The sequence below is a fragment of the Mirounga leonina genome, unplaced genomic scaffold, assembly GCF_011800145.1.
Source record: "Mirounga leonina isolate KUSES-001 unplaced genomic scaffold, KU_Mleo_1.0 Mir_200, whole genome shotgun sequence".
Lineage (NCBI taxonomy): Eukaryota > Metazoa > Chordata > Mammalia > Carnivora > Phocidae > Mirounga > Mirounga leonina.
Window position 1 is genome coordinate 21,347,945 of NW_023270503.1, and position 14,108 is coordinate 21,362,052.

At 41.4% G+C, this 14,108-nt stretch overlaps 1 protein-coding gene across 5 annotated transcripts in view; it reads left to right on the forward strand.

Moving 5' to 3' along the window:
* SPAG9 (sperm associated antigen 9) overlaps positions 1-14,108 on the forward strand; it is a 139,132-nt gene that overhangs the window by 21,574 nt on the left and 103,450 nt on the right. The gene's annotated exons all lie outside the window — the stretch shown is intronic.

The window sequence follows — 14,108 nt, forward strand, 5'->3', positions numbered from 1 at the left end:
CCCTTCATGTTTTAAGCATGAGGCACTAAAAAAAGGAGGGCCAGAAGCTTTGTGTGCCTGGAAGCAGTTTATTGCCAATTGGGAACCCAGATTTCAGTATCCCATGGTCTTTTTGCTCAGAGGCATTTGAGTTTTGCCAAGGAAAGATAATGTCATGGGGAGTGGAGTGGTAGATAAGCCTAGTCATTATGAGAATCTGGGTGAGGGCCAGAATGGAAAGGGGGCTATCAGTGTTGCTTCTTGGTATATAGATTTTCACTTAATTCTTTTCTTTTCATTTAGCACCTATTTGTTAGGGGTATTCCCTTGTGTAGAATCTCTCTTATTGAGGGGTGCCTGGGTGGGTGGCTCAGATGGTTAAGCATCTGCCTTCAGCTCAGGTCATGATCTCCGGGCCCTGGGATTGAGCCCCTACTTGGGGTTCCTTCTCTGTGGGGTGTCTTCTCCTTCTCCCTCTGCCCCTCCCCTCTGCACTTGTGCTCACACGCCTGCTCTCTCTCTCAAATGAATTAATTAAATCTTAAAAAAAATAGAATCTCTTACTGAGTCTATTCAGAAAACAGATTTCTTGTCTTCTGTGTGGGTAGACAGGAGGGCCACCTGGCTCCTCTGGGATGGCACTGGGGATGTATTAGGGATGTTACTCACTTTTACTAGTGCATCCAACTGGGCCACTTGTATGCCCCACCTTTTTTTTTTTTTCCCCCAGTAAGTTCTATGCCCAATACGGGGCTTGAACTCATGACCCCCCCCCCCCCCGCCCCCAAGATCAGGAGCTGCATGCTCTACCTACTGAGACTGAGCCAGCCAGGCACCCCTAGTTGGTTGTCTTAAACAGGATCAAATAAGATGGTTCACATATTTACATTGGTTAATGTTTCTTAAATTTCTCTTAATCTCTAACAGCTCTCCATTTTTCCCCCTTGCTAATGAGTTTTGAAGAAACTGGACCATTTGTATTTGAAAATTTTCCACATTTTGGATTGGAGGGGGAAATCATATCCTTTGGGTATTGTTTAATATGGTCTATCCTCTTGGGGTTCCTGGCTGGCTCAGTTGGAAGAGCATGCGACTTTTGATCTTGGGTTTGTGAGTTTGAGCCCCACCGTGGGTATAGAGATTAGCTAAATAAATAAATTAAAAACTTTAAAAAATATATGGTTTCTCATTTCTTAAAGATACTACATTGAAAAACAATTACATTTAATGGAACTAATTATTATCAAATGGAATTTGATAATAATTACCTAATGTAATGCAGTATTTTCCTTCTCCCACTCTGCAGAGTAAATGTGGGGATACTTAGCATTAATAAGTTGTCAGCCTTTTATTTGGTGGTATTATTTTTTAGACAACTACTGTAGTCAAAGTTACTAATAAAGGGCTTTTCTTTTTTTGGCTCTTGCATCTTTACTCCCAATTAGGAACAGTCTCTAGGGACTTTTTTTTTTTTTGAAACTTCGGGTGCTTGCCTTTTCAAAGTATTCATTTGTTTTCTCCAGAACAGTGGGGCAAAACAGCCCCTATAAGCCATCTGGACTTGAAACCATTTTGCTTCGTCACAAAGCTTATTCTTTTTAGATCCTGACATAAGTCTGTATTGTTTACTGACTTTTTTTTTTTTTTTAACAGTGTCTAGTTGCTCCCAGGAGAGTACTGTCTGAAGTTATGTCAATGTTGTTGGCTGATTAGTAATTGAGAGGGGAAAGGGGCATTTAGTGAAGAGGGGTTTATCTTTTATCATACATGCTAAAAAAGCCCATGCATGGGCTCTTACCCTTTCCACCCAACACTTTTTTAAAAAGGATGTGCAAGAGAGAAGACATAAAGACAAAGACACAGAGGGTTGGGGGAGATGTGTGCCCTACAGCAACATTCCTGAGAGATTTGACAAACTGCTATGCAGAAGGGGAGTAACCAGAATTTTCCAGGGGTTGAATGCTCTTGGAATTTGAAAAACTGCTGCTCTCCTGCCTTGATTTTTGTTGTTGTTGCCATTGTTTCAAGTTTTTGTTTAAAGATTTTACTTATTGGACGCCTGGGTGGCTCAGTTGGTTAAGCGACTGCCTTCGGCTCAGGTCATGATCCTGGAGTCCCTGGATCGAGTCCCGCATCGGGCTCCCTGCTCAGCGGGGGGTCTGCTTCTCCCTCTGACCCTCCCCCCTCTCATGTGCTCTCTCTCATTCTCTCTCTCTCAAATAAATAAATAAAATCTTAAAAAAAAAAAAGATTTTACTTATTTATTTGACAGAGAGAGTACAAGCAGAGGGACCGAGAGGGAGAGGGAGAAGCAGACCCCCTGCTAAGCAGGGAGTCTCATGAGGGGCTCAATCCCAGGACCTGGGAACATGACCTGAGCCAAAGGCAGATGCTTAACCAACTGAGCCACCCAGGCGCCCCTTAAGTTTTTGTTTAAATTCTAATTAGTTAACGTATAGTGTAATATTGGTTTCGGGAGTACTGCCTTGATTTTGATATTGCCCTAACCCCCCCAGCATTTGCCAAATGTAGTGGAGGGTGACCAACTTGATAAAGTTTGCCACTAAAAAGAAGTTAAGGCACATTTAATCAGTTATGATTGGCCATAGGCTTCTTATGAGCTTTCATATACTTTTTCCCCCCCTCCTTCAAAATGTTTCTGGCTAGGGTAATGCCTCAAGCCTTATTTCCTTTGCATAAAAATAATGCATTATATGCAAATTTTGGTGATAAAAGGAATTTTAGTTGGGTTGGGAACTTTTGTTTTTTTATTAAAGATTTGACAGAAAGAGAGATAGCAAGAGCAGGAACACAAGCAGGGGGAGTGGGAGAGGGAGAAGCAAACTTCCCGTTGAGCAGGCATCTGGCGGATGCAGGGCTCAGATGCAGGGCTCGATCCCTGTACTCTGGGATCATGACCTAGGCGAAAGGCAGATGCTTAACTAAGCTACCTAGGCGCCCCTTGCTATTATTTTAATATGTGCCTCCAAATCTTTTCTTTATTCCTCCAGTTTTTTATGATCATGCTACCTGTAATGTTTTATATCAAAAAAGCCCTTAAGGAATGTATGAAAAAATAATACTTTTCATACATTTTCTAAATACTTTAAACATTTTTTTTTTTTTAAGATTTTATTTATTTATTTGACAGAGAGAGACACAGAGGGAACACAAGCAGGGGGAGTGGGAGAGGGAGAGGCAGGCTCCCCACTGAGCAGGGAGCCAGATGCGGGGCTCGATCCCAGGACCCTGGGATCATGACCTGAGCCGAAGGCAGACGCTTAACCATCTGAGCCACCCAGGCGCCCCTCTAAATACTTTAATCCACATTGTTAACCTGCAGTTGGGTTGTGCCAGTTACACCCCAAATAATGAGATAATTTATTTAGAAATAAATATCCTGTGTGTGCAGGTGCATACCTCACAGGTAGCTCCCCTTGATATTAAAAATAAATTCTATTACCCATAGCTACCTCCTTTTTTTTTAAGTTTTTATTTAAATTCCAGTTAGTTAATATACAGTGTTATATGAGTTTCAGGTGTACAATATAGGGACTGAGCACTTCCATACATCACCCGGTACTCATCACAAGTGTACTCCTTAATCGCCATCATCTATTTCACCCATCCCCCTGATGTGATTTGAAGTGGGGTTCAGCAAAGAAAGAATTCTTGAAACATTTTCGGTGGAGAAAGGTGGTTTTATTATAGTACGGGGATAGGACTCGTGGGCAAACAATGCTGCACTGGGATTGTGAAGAGCAGTTGATCATATACTTAGGAATTGGGGGAGGTGAAGACAAAAGGAAGTTTCCAAAAGGATTTTCCTATGTCAAAGAAGACTTACAGGATCCTGGAGGCCTAGCTATTATCAAGCTAAGGTTGTTTTTCCTCTAGCAAGGCATTGACGTTAAGATTGGGAGTTCCTGGAGGAATGTCATAGTTTGTCTGCCTCAAGTATTTGTCAAAGGGCTACAGGTTATAAGAAAACTTATTTTTCTTTTTAAGATTTTATTTATTTATGTGAAAGAGAGAGAGAGAGCATGAGTGGGGTAAGGGGCAGAGGGAGAAATGGACTCCCCGCCAAGCAAGGACCCTGACGTGGGGCTCGATCCTGGGGCTCCAGGGTCATGACCTGAGCCAAAGGCAGAGGCTTAACCAACTGAGCCACCCAGGCGCCCCAGAAAACTTAATTTCATCTACATTTCTTTTGCCTTTGTTCTCTACATCACCCCCAACCACCTCCCTTCTGGTAACCATCAGTTCGTTCTCTGTAGTTACAAGTCTGTTTCTTGGTTTGCCTGTCTCTTTTCTTTTTCCCTTTGCTCGTTATCCTGTTTCTTAAAATCCACATATGAGTGAAGTCATATGGTCTTTGTCTTTCTCTGACTTATTTCACTTAGCATTATATTCTCTAGTTCCATCCATCTTGTTGCAAATGGCAAGAATTCATTCTTTTTTATGGCTAATTTTCCATTATATATATATATATATATATAAAACACATCTTCTTTATCCATTCATCAATCAGTGAACACTTGGGCTATTTCCATAATTTTGCTGTTGTAGATACCTACCCCCTTTGTTTATCCCAGATAAGCAATTATCACCATCCGCCATTGGTTAAACTAGAAATCTATCCTTTTTCCTGATTTTTCTTTCTTCTGTCTTCTCCCTTACATTCATTCAGTCACCAATTCTGTGTATTTTACCTCCAACAAAGGATGAATTCATCCTCCTCTCCATTCTCACTGACACTGCTTATAATCCTCTGTCATTTGGACTACTGTGGTGACCTCTGGTCTCCCTTTACACACTCAGACTTCCCCAGCCCCCTCCATTGCATTTCCCATTTGGTTTCAGACTGAGCTTTCCAGAGTGTGAGTCAAGTTCAGCATCCCTGATATGATCTAGTATCCTGCAAGGCCCTGTGTGATTTGGTCCTTGATTTTCCAGCCTCATCTCTGGCCATTCTCTCTCACTTTCCTTTTTTTTTTCTCCTTAAGATTTTATTTATTTATTTGACAGAGGGAGAGAGAAAGCAGAAGCAGGGGGAGTGGCAGGCAGAGAGAGAGAAACAGGCTCCCCACTGAGCAAGGAGCCCTGGGATCATGACCTGAGCCGAAGGCAGACGCTTAACTGACTGAGCCACCCAGGCACCCCAAACTATGTGATTTTTTAAAAGTCTCATTTCATATTTGGATTTTGAAATGTTAACTCCTTATTGTAGAAAGTCTTCCAAGAATCATGCCATATAGAAGCCTGAGACTGAATTGTAAACCAAGGTTGTGCTGTTACATCCCATATTGGTGTCACTTGGGTAGTAACAGAAACACCAGCCATCTCTTATCAGCATCAGCCTCAAATTAGGTGACTATTGAATTATGTGAGATCTTCAGAAATTCATCTTTTGTTAGTCACCTATGTTTAATGCCTGTTTTCTTTTGCTAAATTTCAAACAATGGAACATAGGAACCAGGGCTGTCTTGTAACCTTCCTGGCATCTTAGGATACTTAGAACAATAAGGACTCAAGCTGTGTGTTGAGAGGATGGATGGATGGATAGATGGATGGATGGATGAATGGATGAATGGAATCTTACTTGCCCACAAAGTCAATTTGTGAATCAGAGGAGAGATTCTCAACTTACTCTTTGGCTAATGGTTTATTCTTTACATCAGCTACTCAAATTTCAACCCTAAATTGTATTTTGCTGCGCATGCCATGGTCTTTATGCCTGCCTTTGCATGTGCTGTTACCTCTGTCTGGAATGTCTTTACCCCACTTCCTCAGATAAACTGTTTCTTTCAGAGTCAGCTGAAATTCAGGCCTTTGCCTTTTTTCTCTTTTTCTTTAATTAATGTAAGCTCTACACTCAACCTGGGGCTTGAACTCACCGTCCCATCAAGAAGTCCCCCATCAAGAGTTACATACTTTACCAACTGAGCCACCTAGGTGCCCCTGGGCTGCTCTCTCTTTCTCTTTTAATAGTTTAATGTATTATTATTATTATTTTTAAAGTAGGCTCCAAGGCCAGCATGGAGCCCAGTGTGGGGCTTGAACTCACCACCCTGAGATCAAGACCTGGGCTGAAATCAAGAGTTGGTCACTCAACCAACTGAACCACCCTTGAGCTCCTAGTTTATTGTATTTTAAGAGCAAACTTACAGGAACAGCACAGAAGACAGGCAACATTAAAAACATGTACTTAGATGTAGGACAACTTGGAAATGTATAGTACTGTCAATAAGAAATTTACTTGTTTTAAAAATATCCAAATGCGGGGCGCCTGGGTGGCTCAGGTGGTTAAGCGTCTGCCTTCAGCTCGGGTCATGATCCCAGGGTCCCTGGATCGAGCCCCGCATCGGGCTCCCTGCTCTGCAGGGAGTCTGCTTCTCCCTCTGCTGCTCTCATGCTCTCCCTCACTCTCTTTCCCTCTCAAATAAATAAACAAAATCTTAAAAAAAAAAAAAAAAAAAATCCCAAGTGCTGGCATTGTCCAGAAAAATTTAACAGGTTTATTTATAATTTTTATAAAGTTGAACTCCTGAAATGTGTTCACAGAAACATTTTGACTTTGGGCTTTTTTAAAAAAGATTTTATTTATTTGTTTGACAAAGAGATAGCACAAGTAGGCAGAGCGGCACGCAGAGGGAGAGGGAGAAGCAGCTCTCCGCTGAGCAGGGAACCCAATTTGGGGCTTGATCCCAGGACTCTGGGATCGTGACCTGAGCTGAAGGCAGCCACTTAACAGACTGAGCCACCCAGGTGCCCCAATATTGTCTTTTTTTTTTTTTTTTAGATTTTACTTATTAATTTGACAGAGAGAGATAGCAAGAGCAGGAACACCAGCAGGGGGAGTGGGAGAGGGAGAAGTGGACTCCCTGCTGAGCAAAGAGCCCAATGCAGGACTTGATCCCAGGACCCTGAGATGATAACCTGAGCTGAAGGCAGACGCTTAACCAACTCAGCCACCCAGGTGTCCCTGGGCTTTTCTTTTTAAAGCTAGATTTGCCTGAGCGGCTCAGTTGATTAAGCATCTGCCTTTGGCTCAGGTCATGATCCCAGGGTCCTGGGATCGAGCCCCACATCGGGCTCCCTGCTCAGCAGGAAGTCTGCTTCTCCCCCTCTCCCTCCCCCAGCTTTATGTCTCTCTCAAATAAATAAAATCTTAATAAACAAATAAAAGCAGATTTAGTCATTTAATTCTCTATGTTCCTATTGCTCCTTATGTTTGCTTCCATTATAGTACTTAGCATATTATATTGTTAACTGTTTACTCCTTTTCCTTGATGGCTGTCATGAAGTAACTGCCTGGATTGGATGGGTAGATAAAGAGTTTTAGTTTTATATTTAGTATGTTACTTAAGAGTAAATAACATTCTTAGTAGTTGTAATAAATATCTTTTTACTGCCAATTGCTTATTCTGTACTCCTGCTGAGATCTGGAGAATAGTCATTATAAATAGGTGTGTGGCTATATTTAATTGTGACTTTTTTTCCTTCTTTTTTTTTTTTTTTTTTAAGATTTTATTTATTTATTTGAGAGAGAGAGAATGAGAGACAGAGAGCAGGAGAGGGAGGAGGGTCAGAGGGAGAAGCAGACCCCCTGCCGAGCAGGGAGCCCGATGCGGGACTCGATCCTGGGACTCTAGGATCATGACCTGAGCCGAAGGCAGTCGCTTAACCAACTGAGCCACCCAGGCGCCCCCTTCTTCTTTTTTTTTTTTTTTAAGATAGATTTATTTATTTATTTATTTGAGAGAGAGAGAGAGAGAGAGTGAACAGGTGGAAGGATTAGGGAAAGGGAGAGGGAGAAGCAGACTGTCCGCTGAGTGTGGAGCCTGATGAGGGGCTTGATTCCAGGACTCCAAGATCATGACCTGAGCAGAAGGCAGACACTTAAAAGATTGAGCCACCCAGGAGGCCTAACTTTTTTTCTTTGATTAAAAAGTGACAGAATGGGATATGTTCCTATTTTTATGTTATTTCAATTAGTGTGTGTGTTAAGTTGAAATTGGTGGAGTAGAAAGTAGACCTCTTTCTTTCTTTTTTTTTTAAGATTTATTTATTGATTTTAGAGAGCTAGAGAGAGTGTGTGTGAGCATTCGGGATGGGGGAGGGGTAGAGGAAGAGAATCTCAAGCATACTCCCTGCTGATTGTGGAGCCCAGGACCCTGAGCTCATAAATCAGGAATTGGACCCTTAACCAACTGAGCCACCCAGGTGCCCCAAGAAGACTTTAAAACCAGAGCCAGTCATGTTTATAGTATACAAAACTAGTAATGAGGTTCAGCAGTACTCAGATGTGCTACTAACCCACCAAGGATCTCTGAGCAGGGAAGAGAAGTGGAAAGCTTCTAAAAAGAATAACCCATGCCAGCTATTCCCTAATTATTTTCTCTGTAGTGTGAGAAGTTGGGTATAGAAAAAAGAAACCGTTCTCATTACCTCCCTTATACTCTGTCCCCAACCCCCACTGAGAAAAAACAACTTTTCTATGAGGACCAGGAATCTAAACCTTTTTCTGCCAAGCCCTCTTTTGGCATTTAATTGAATTTCATGCCACCTTCTTTCTTTCTTTTTTTTTTTTTAAGATTTTATTTATTTATTTGACAGAGACACAGCGAGAGAGGGAACACAAGCGGGGAGTGGGAGAGGGAGAAGCAGGCTTCCTGCTGAGCAGGGAGCCCGATGCGGGGCTTGATCCCAGGACCCTGGGATCATGACCTGAGCCGAAGGCAGATGCTGAACGACCGAGCCACCCAGGCGCCCCACCACATTCTTTATTTCTATTCCAATTTTCTTTTTCTTAAGTTCTTATATCAGTGTTTCCTACGTTTCCATTGTTACGTGCCATATAGAGCTAGGCCATTTTCTGAAGTTTTTTGTATTTATCCATGTTGTGTTTCCTGAGCTACTGTGTCCTATAGCAACTTCTATTCCCAAGGTTATTTATATTATCAAGGATATTTCACAAAACAATGACTCAAAACTAGGTTATTTGACAGATCTTTTTGGGGGGTAACAATTTAGAAAATTTCAGTCATTTGTTACTCTTTCTTGATTACTCTTAAGGCTCTTCAGATGTGTTTATCCTACTAGCTTTCAGTGCCCCTTTATGATCTGTTAACATGCCTTATCAGAACTGAGGAGTATTTATTTTTGTTGTGTAATAGTCATTAACATTTTAAATGAGGGTGGCAGCTGACATTTCCAAACCAAGATGTAATACACATTTAAAATTGGGATTTTCGGAACAGAGAGAATTTTAAAAGATTATCTTAAAAGAAATCAACATTTACTATTTTTATAAATGGGAGGAAATCATTCTTGATTTCTTATAGACCTTGAAGATGCAGTGAATTTGAATGCATAGTTTTGTGTTTCATATATTTATCTTCCTGAGGAAAGGATCTATTTTCATAAGATTCTCAAAGGAGTTCATGATTCTAAAAGTTTAATTTAAGATCCACTGTTTAGAATAAGAAAGGAAAAAAAAATACACCATTATGAGAGATGGCAGTTCGTTTTGGAGTCTCTACGTTTATCTATTTTAGTTTGCTTGAAGGAAAGGCCTGGCATTTGGAATATTTTCATTATTGCCAGTCCCTTACTGTGAAGGGAAACTGTAGAAACAAGAGATTTCCATTTGCAGATAAATAGCCCTGTCAGTCCAAGAACTGTCACGTCATTTGGGGGGGGGGGGAACCTTTTGCCCTATTTACTTAAGGTGATAGAGATATAAAGTCTCAGTAGTCATTATAAAATGTGAATAGTTCTAAAGCATGAATCATCTAGGTAGGTCTATGTGATGCTTGCCTATGAAGTAAGCAGATAGCAGTGTAGTGACTGCTAAACTTATGGATTATTCATGCCCTTCTGTAGCCAAACTGGGTCGCTAAGAAACAAAGCAGACATGAAGCTGTGTGCTCATGATGATGTTTCTTCTATCAGGAATTCTGAATAGGCAGAATGGTGGGGTTTTTTTTCCAGCTTTATTGAGAAATAATTGATATATAATATTAAAGTGTACCATGTAATGATTTGATATATGTACATAATTGCAAAGTGATTACCACAGTAAGGTTAGTTAACATGTCACCTAATTACAATTTTTATTTTTGTGGTGAGAACTTTTAAAAATCTATTGTTTTAGCAACGTGCAAATGTATAGTACGGTGGTATTATCTGTAGTCACCATGCTGTACATTATATCCCCAGAGCTTACTCATAACTGAAGTTTGTGTCATTTGGCCACTTTTACCATTTTCCCCTATCCCCACCCCATGCCCTTGGCAACTACCAATCTGTTAGTGGTAAAGTTTTTGTTAGAAGTTTAATAGTACATCATTTTAAGTATTAGTTGGTAAACATCTGCTATTTGTTCTTTATTTTTAAAATTTATTATTATGTTAATCACCATACATTACATCATTAGTTTTATTTTTTATTTATTTATTTTTTTAAAGATTTTATTTATTTATTTGACAGAGAGAGAGACAGCGAGAGAGGGGGAGAGGGAGAAGCAGGCTTCCCGCCGAGCAGGGAGCCCAATGCGAGGCTCGATCCCAGGACCCTGGAATCATGACCTGAGCTGAAGGCAGACGCTTAACGACTGAGCCACCCAGGCGCCCCTACATCATTAGTTTTAGATGTAGTGTTCCGTGATTCATTGTTTGTGCATAACACCCAGTGCTCCATGCAGAACGTGCCCTCTTTAATACCCATCACCAGGCTAACCCATCCTCCCACCCCCCTCCCTGCTATATGTTCTTTAAAACAGCATTTTATCCATTGCACAAAAGAAGCCTAAAATTTCTTGTTACTTAACCCAGATAGAGCAGTTCATTTAGCCAAGGGAGCATTTTTAAAGCAGGCCGAAAAATAATTACGTTTTCTTATTGATTCTTAGTCTTTTCTTATAGTCCTGGCAAAATGTTGAAGTAATTTACTCAGAGTTCATCACCAACATCCTGTTATATAGCTGCTGCTTTTCTGTTCAACATAACTTTTTTTTTTTTTTTTTAAGATTTATTTATTTTAGAGAAGAGAGTACGAGAGTGCAGCGGGGAGGGGCCGAGAGTCCCAAGCAGACTCTGCACTGAGCTTGGAGCCCCACGCTGGGCTAGATCTCATGACCTTGAGATCACGACCTGAGCCAAAACCTAGAGCTGGCCGTTCAGCCGACTGTGCCACTGAGGCAGCCCTCAGCATAACCTTTGTATTTCCTGCTTGCATTCAGTTTGTAGCCAGTGAGCACCTTTGGAAGGCAGAGATAATGTGATATTCACAGTCACGTTTCATGTGCCCGGTGCATAGTAAATAGTAGACATTTTTTGAATGAATGGATGAATGAATGGATGATTTATCAAGTTTGCCTGTTTTTAGAAATTTTTTTTTAAAGATTTTATTTATTTATTTGAGAGAGAGAGTGCATGAGCGGGGAGGAGGGGCAGAGGGAGAGGGAGAAGCCACCCAGGTGCGCCCCCCCAACCCGTTTTTTGAACTCCCGACCCTGAGATCAAGAGTCACATGCTCTACCTACTGAGCCAGCCAGTCGCCCCCAGTTTGCCTCTCTTCTTGTATTTACTATAATCTTTACTCCTACTTACAGTTATCTTTAGATTAGTATTCTGGAAAAGTAAACAGTGGCTGTTTGATGCTTCCCAGAAGCTTCCCAAATATGGAATATTTGCATAGAAAAGTATAGGGCATAGGGGTGCTAAATGTGGAGTTTGTGGAAGGACTTAAGTGATCTCTGAGTCCCTGAGAAAAATAGGCAGAATTCGGGTTGGGTGAGGGCATTTTTTCTGGGGAAACATGGTTCATGGATATATCAAATTACCAAATGGGTCTGTGGACCCCTGAATGATTAAGAACCAATGTTTCAGAGGTTGTAGGTTTCAATCTTGAAAAGATAAGAACATTATCTAATAATATAAGGAAACCAAATGGCTCTTAAGGAAAAGTAGATGACTATATTAGGATGCTTTCAGTTTCTTTTTTTTTAAGATTTTATTTATTTATTTGGCAGAGAGAGACACAGCGAGAGAGGGAACACAAGCAGGGGGAGTGAGAGAGGAAGAAGCAGGCCTCCCACCGAGCAGGGAGCCCGATGCGGGGCCCGATCCCAGGACCCCGGGATCATGACCTGAGCTGAAGGCAGACGCCCAACAACTGAGCCACCCAGGCGCTCCGCTTTCAGTTTCTTGTGATAGAATATATTTGTTTATGTAACTGAAAAAAAATAAAAACAACTCCAAAATGCTGGCTGCAAGAAATATGGAGTCTAGTACTCAAATAGTACCTTTAATTAGGATTTTCTTCTTCCTTGATCTTTGTTTTCCTTTATATTGGCTTTATTTCTCAGGCATATTCTTTCCATATGTTGGGAAAAGATGTCTATCTGCAGCTTAAGCCTGCTAAATTCTTAGTGTGTGTGATTCCCAAGGAAGAGAGGTAATATTCTTTCTAGTAACTGGCAGATATCCCAGAGAAGAATGACCTGTCTGGAAGATATCCCAGGGAAGAATGACCTGTCTGGATCAAGTCATATGCCCACCACTAGGGAGATGGGAGTCTTCACCAATCCAACTGCATGCGCTGAACAGAATTAGCATGAAACTGGGAAGAAGTTCCAAATGAAGGCAATGTGTGCAGACAAAAAACTTTGTTTACTGTAGTGACTGAAGAGTTTCAGGACAGATTAAGTAATGAACAAAAAAATTTCATATTAAAACTAAGGTATATTTAGTGATATCTAAGGTTTTTTGTGAACTACACATTTTTCTATAGGGGTTTCAGTATTTTTACTCTAAAAGTTTTTTTTCATTTGTTTATTAATTCATTTAACAAATATTTGGGCCATCATCATTGCACTGGGACTATAGGAGCAAAGAAAACAAAAGTCCTTGCCCTGGGGCGCCTGGGGGGCACAGTCTGTTAGGCACCTGACTCTTGGTTTCGGCTCAGGTGATAGTCTTATGGTCCCAGGATCGAGCCCTCTGTGGGGCTCCATGCTCAGCAGGGAGTATGCTTAAGATTCACTCTCTCCCTCTGCCCCTCCCACTCGTGCTCTCTCCCTTTCTCTCTCTGAGATGAATAAATAAATCTTAAAAAAAAAAAAAAATCCCTGCCTTCATGGAGTCTACATTTTAGTGACGTAAGGCAGATAATAAATAAGATAAATTGCTAAAATTTATAGTATGTTAGGTGAGAGTAAGTGCTGGAGAGAAGAAAAGCAGGGAGGGAAGTAGGGAGTGAGTATTGCAGTTTTAAATATCATCACAAGAAAATCTCATTAAGAAGGTGCATTTATAGGGGCGCCTGGGTGGCTTAGTCCATTAAGTGTCTGCCTTTGCCTCAGGTCTTGATCCCAGGTGCGAGCCCCACAGCAGGCTCCCTGCTCAGCAGGTAGTCAGCTTCTCCCTCTGCCCCTCCTCCTCCTCCTCATGCTTTTGTGTGTGTGTGTGTGTGTGTGCATGTGCTCTCCTCTCTCTCTGAAATAAAATCTTTTTTTTTTTTAAAGTGACATTTGAACAAAGATGTTAAGGAGGTGATGAGGGGGCAATCCATTTGGTATCTGGAGAAAGAATTCTAGGCCGTAGGAAGCAATTGCAAAGGTTTGGAGTGTTGAAGGAACGGCAGGGTAGCTTGAATCAGATATGTGGGGGTGGGGAGGGGAAGAGTAGAAGAGGATGATGTCAAATAAGTAAGAGTCTAGTAGATTGTGTTTGGTCCTGGGAGGCTGTGGTAAGGACTTTGGGAGAACGTAAGCAATCAGAGGATTTTTTTTTTTTTTTAAGATTTTATTTATTTATTTAAGAGAGAGAGAATGAGAGACAGAGCACGAGAGGAAGGAGGGTCAGAGGGAGAAGCAGACTCCCTGCTGAGCAGGGAGTCCGATGCGGGATTCGATCTCCAGGATCATGACCCGAGCCGAAGGCAGACAGACGCTTAACCAACTGAGCCACCCAGGCGTCCCGCAATCAGAGGATTTTGAGCAGCGGAGTGAATTGATCTGACTTATTTTTTTTTTAGTGTTTATGTAAGTAATCTCTACACCCAACATCGGGCTTGAACTCATGATCCCGAGATCAAGAGTCGCTTGCTCTACTGACTGAGCC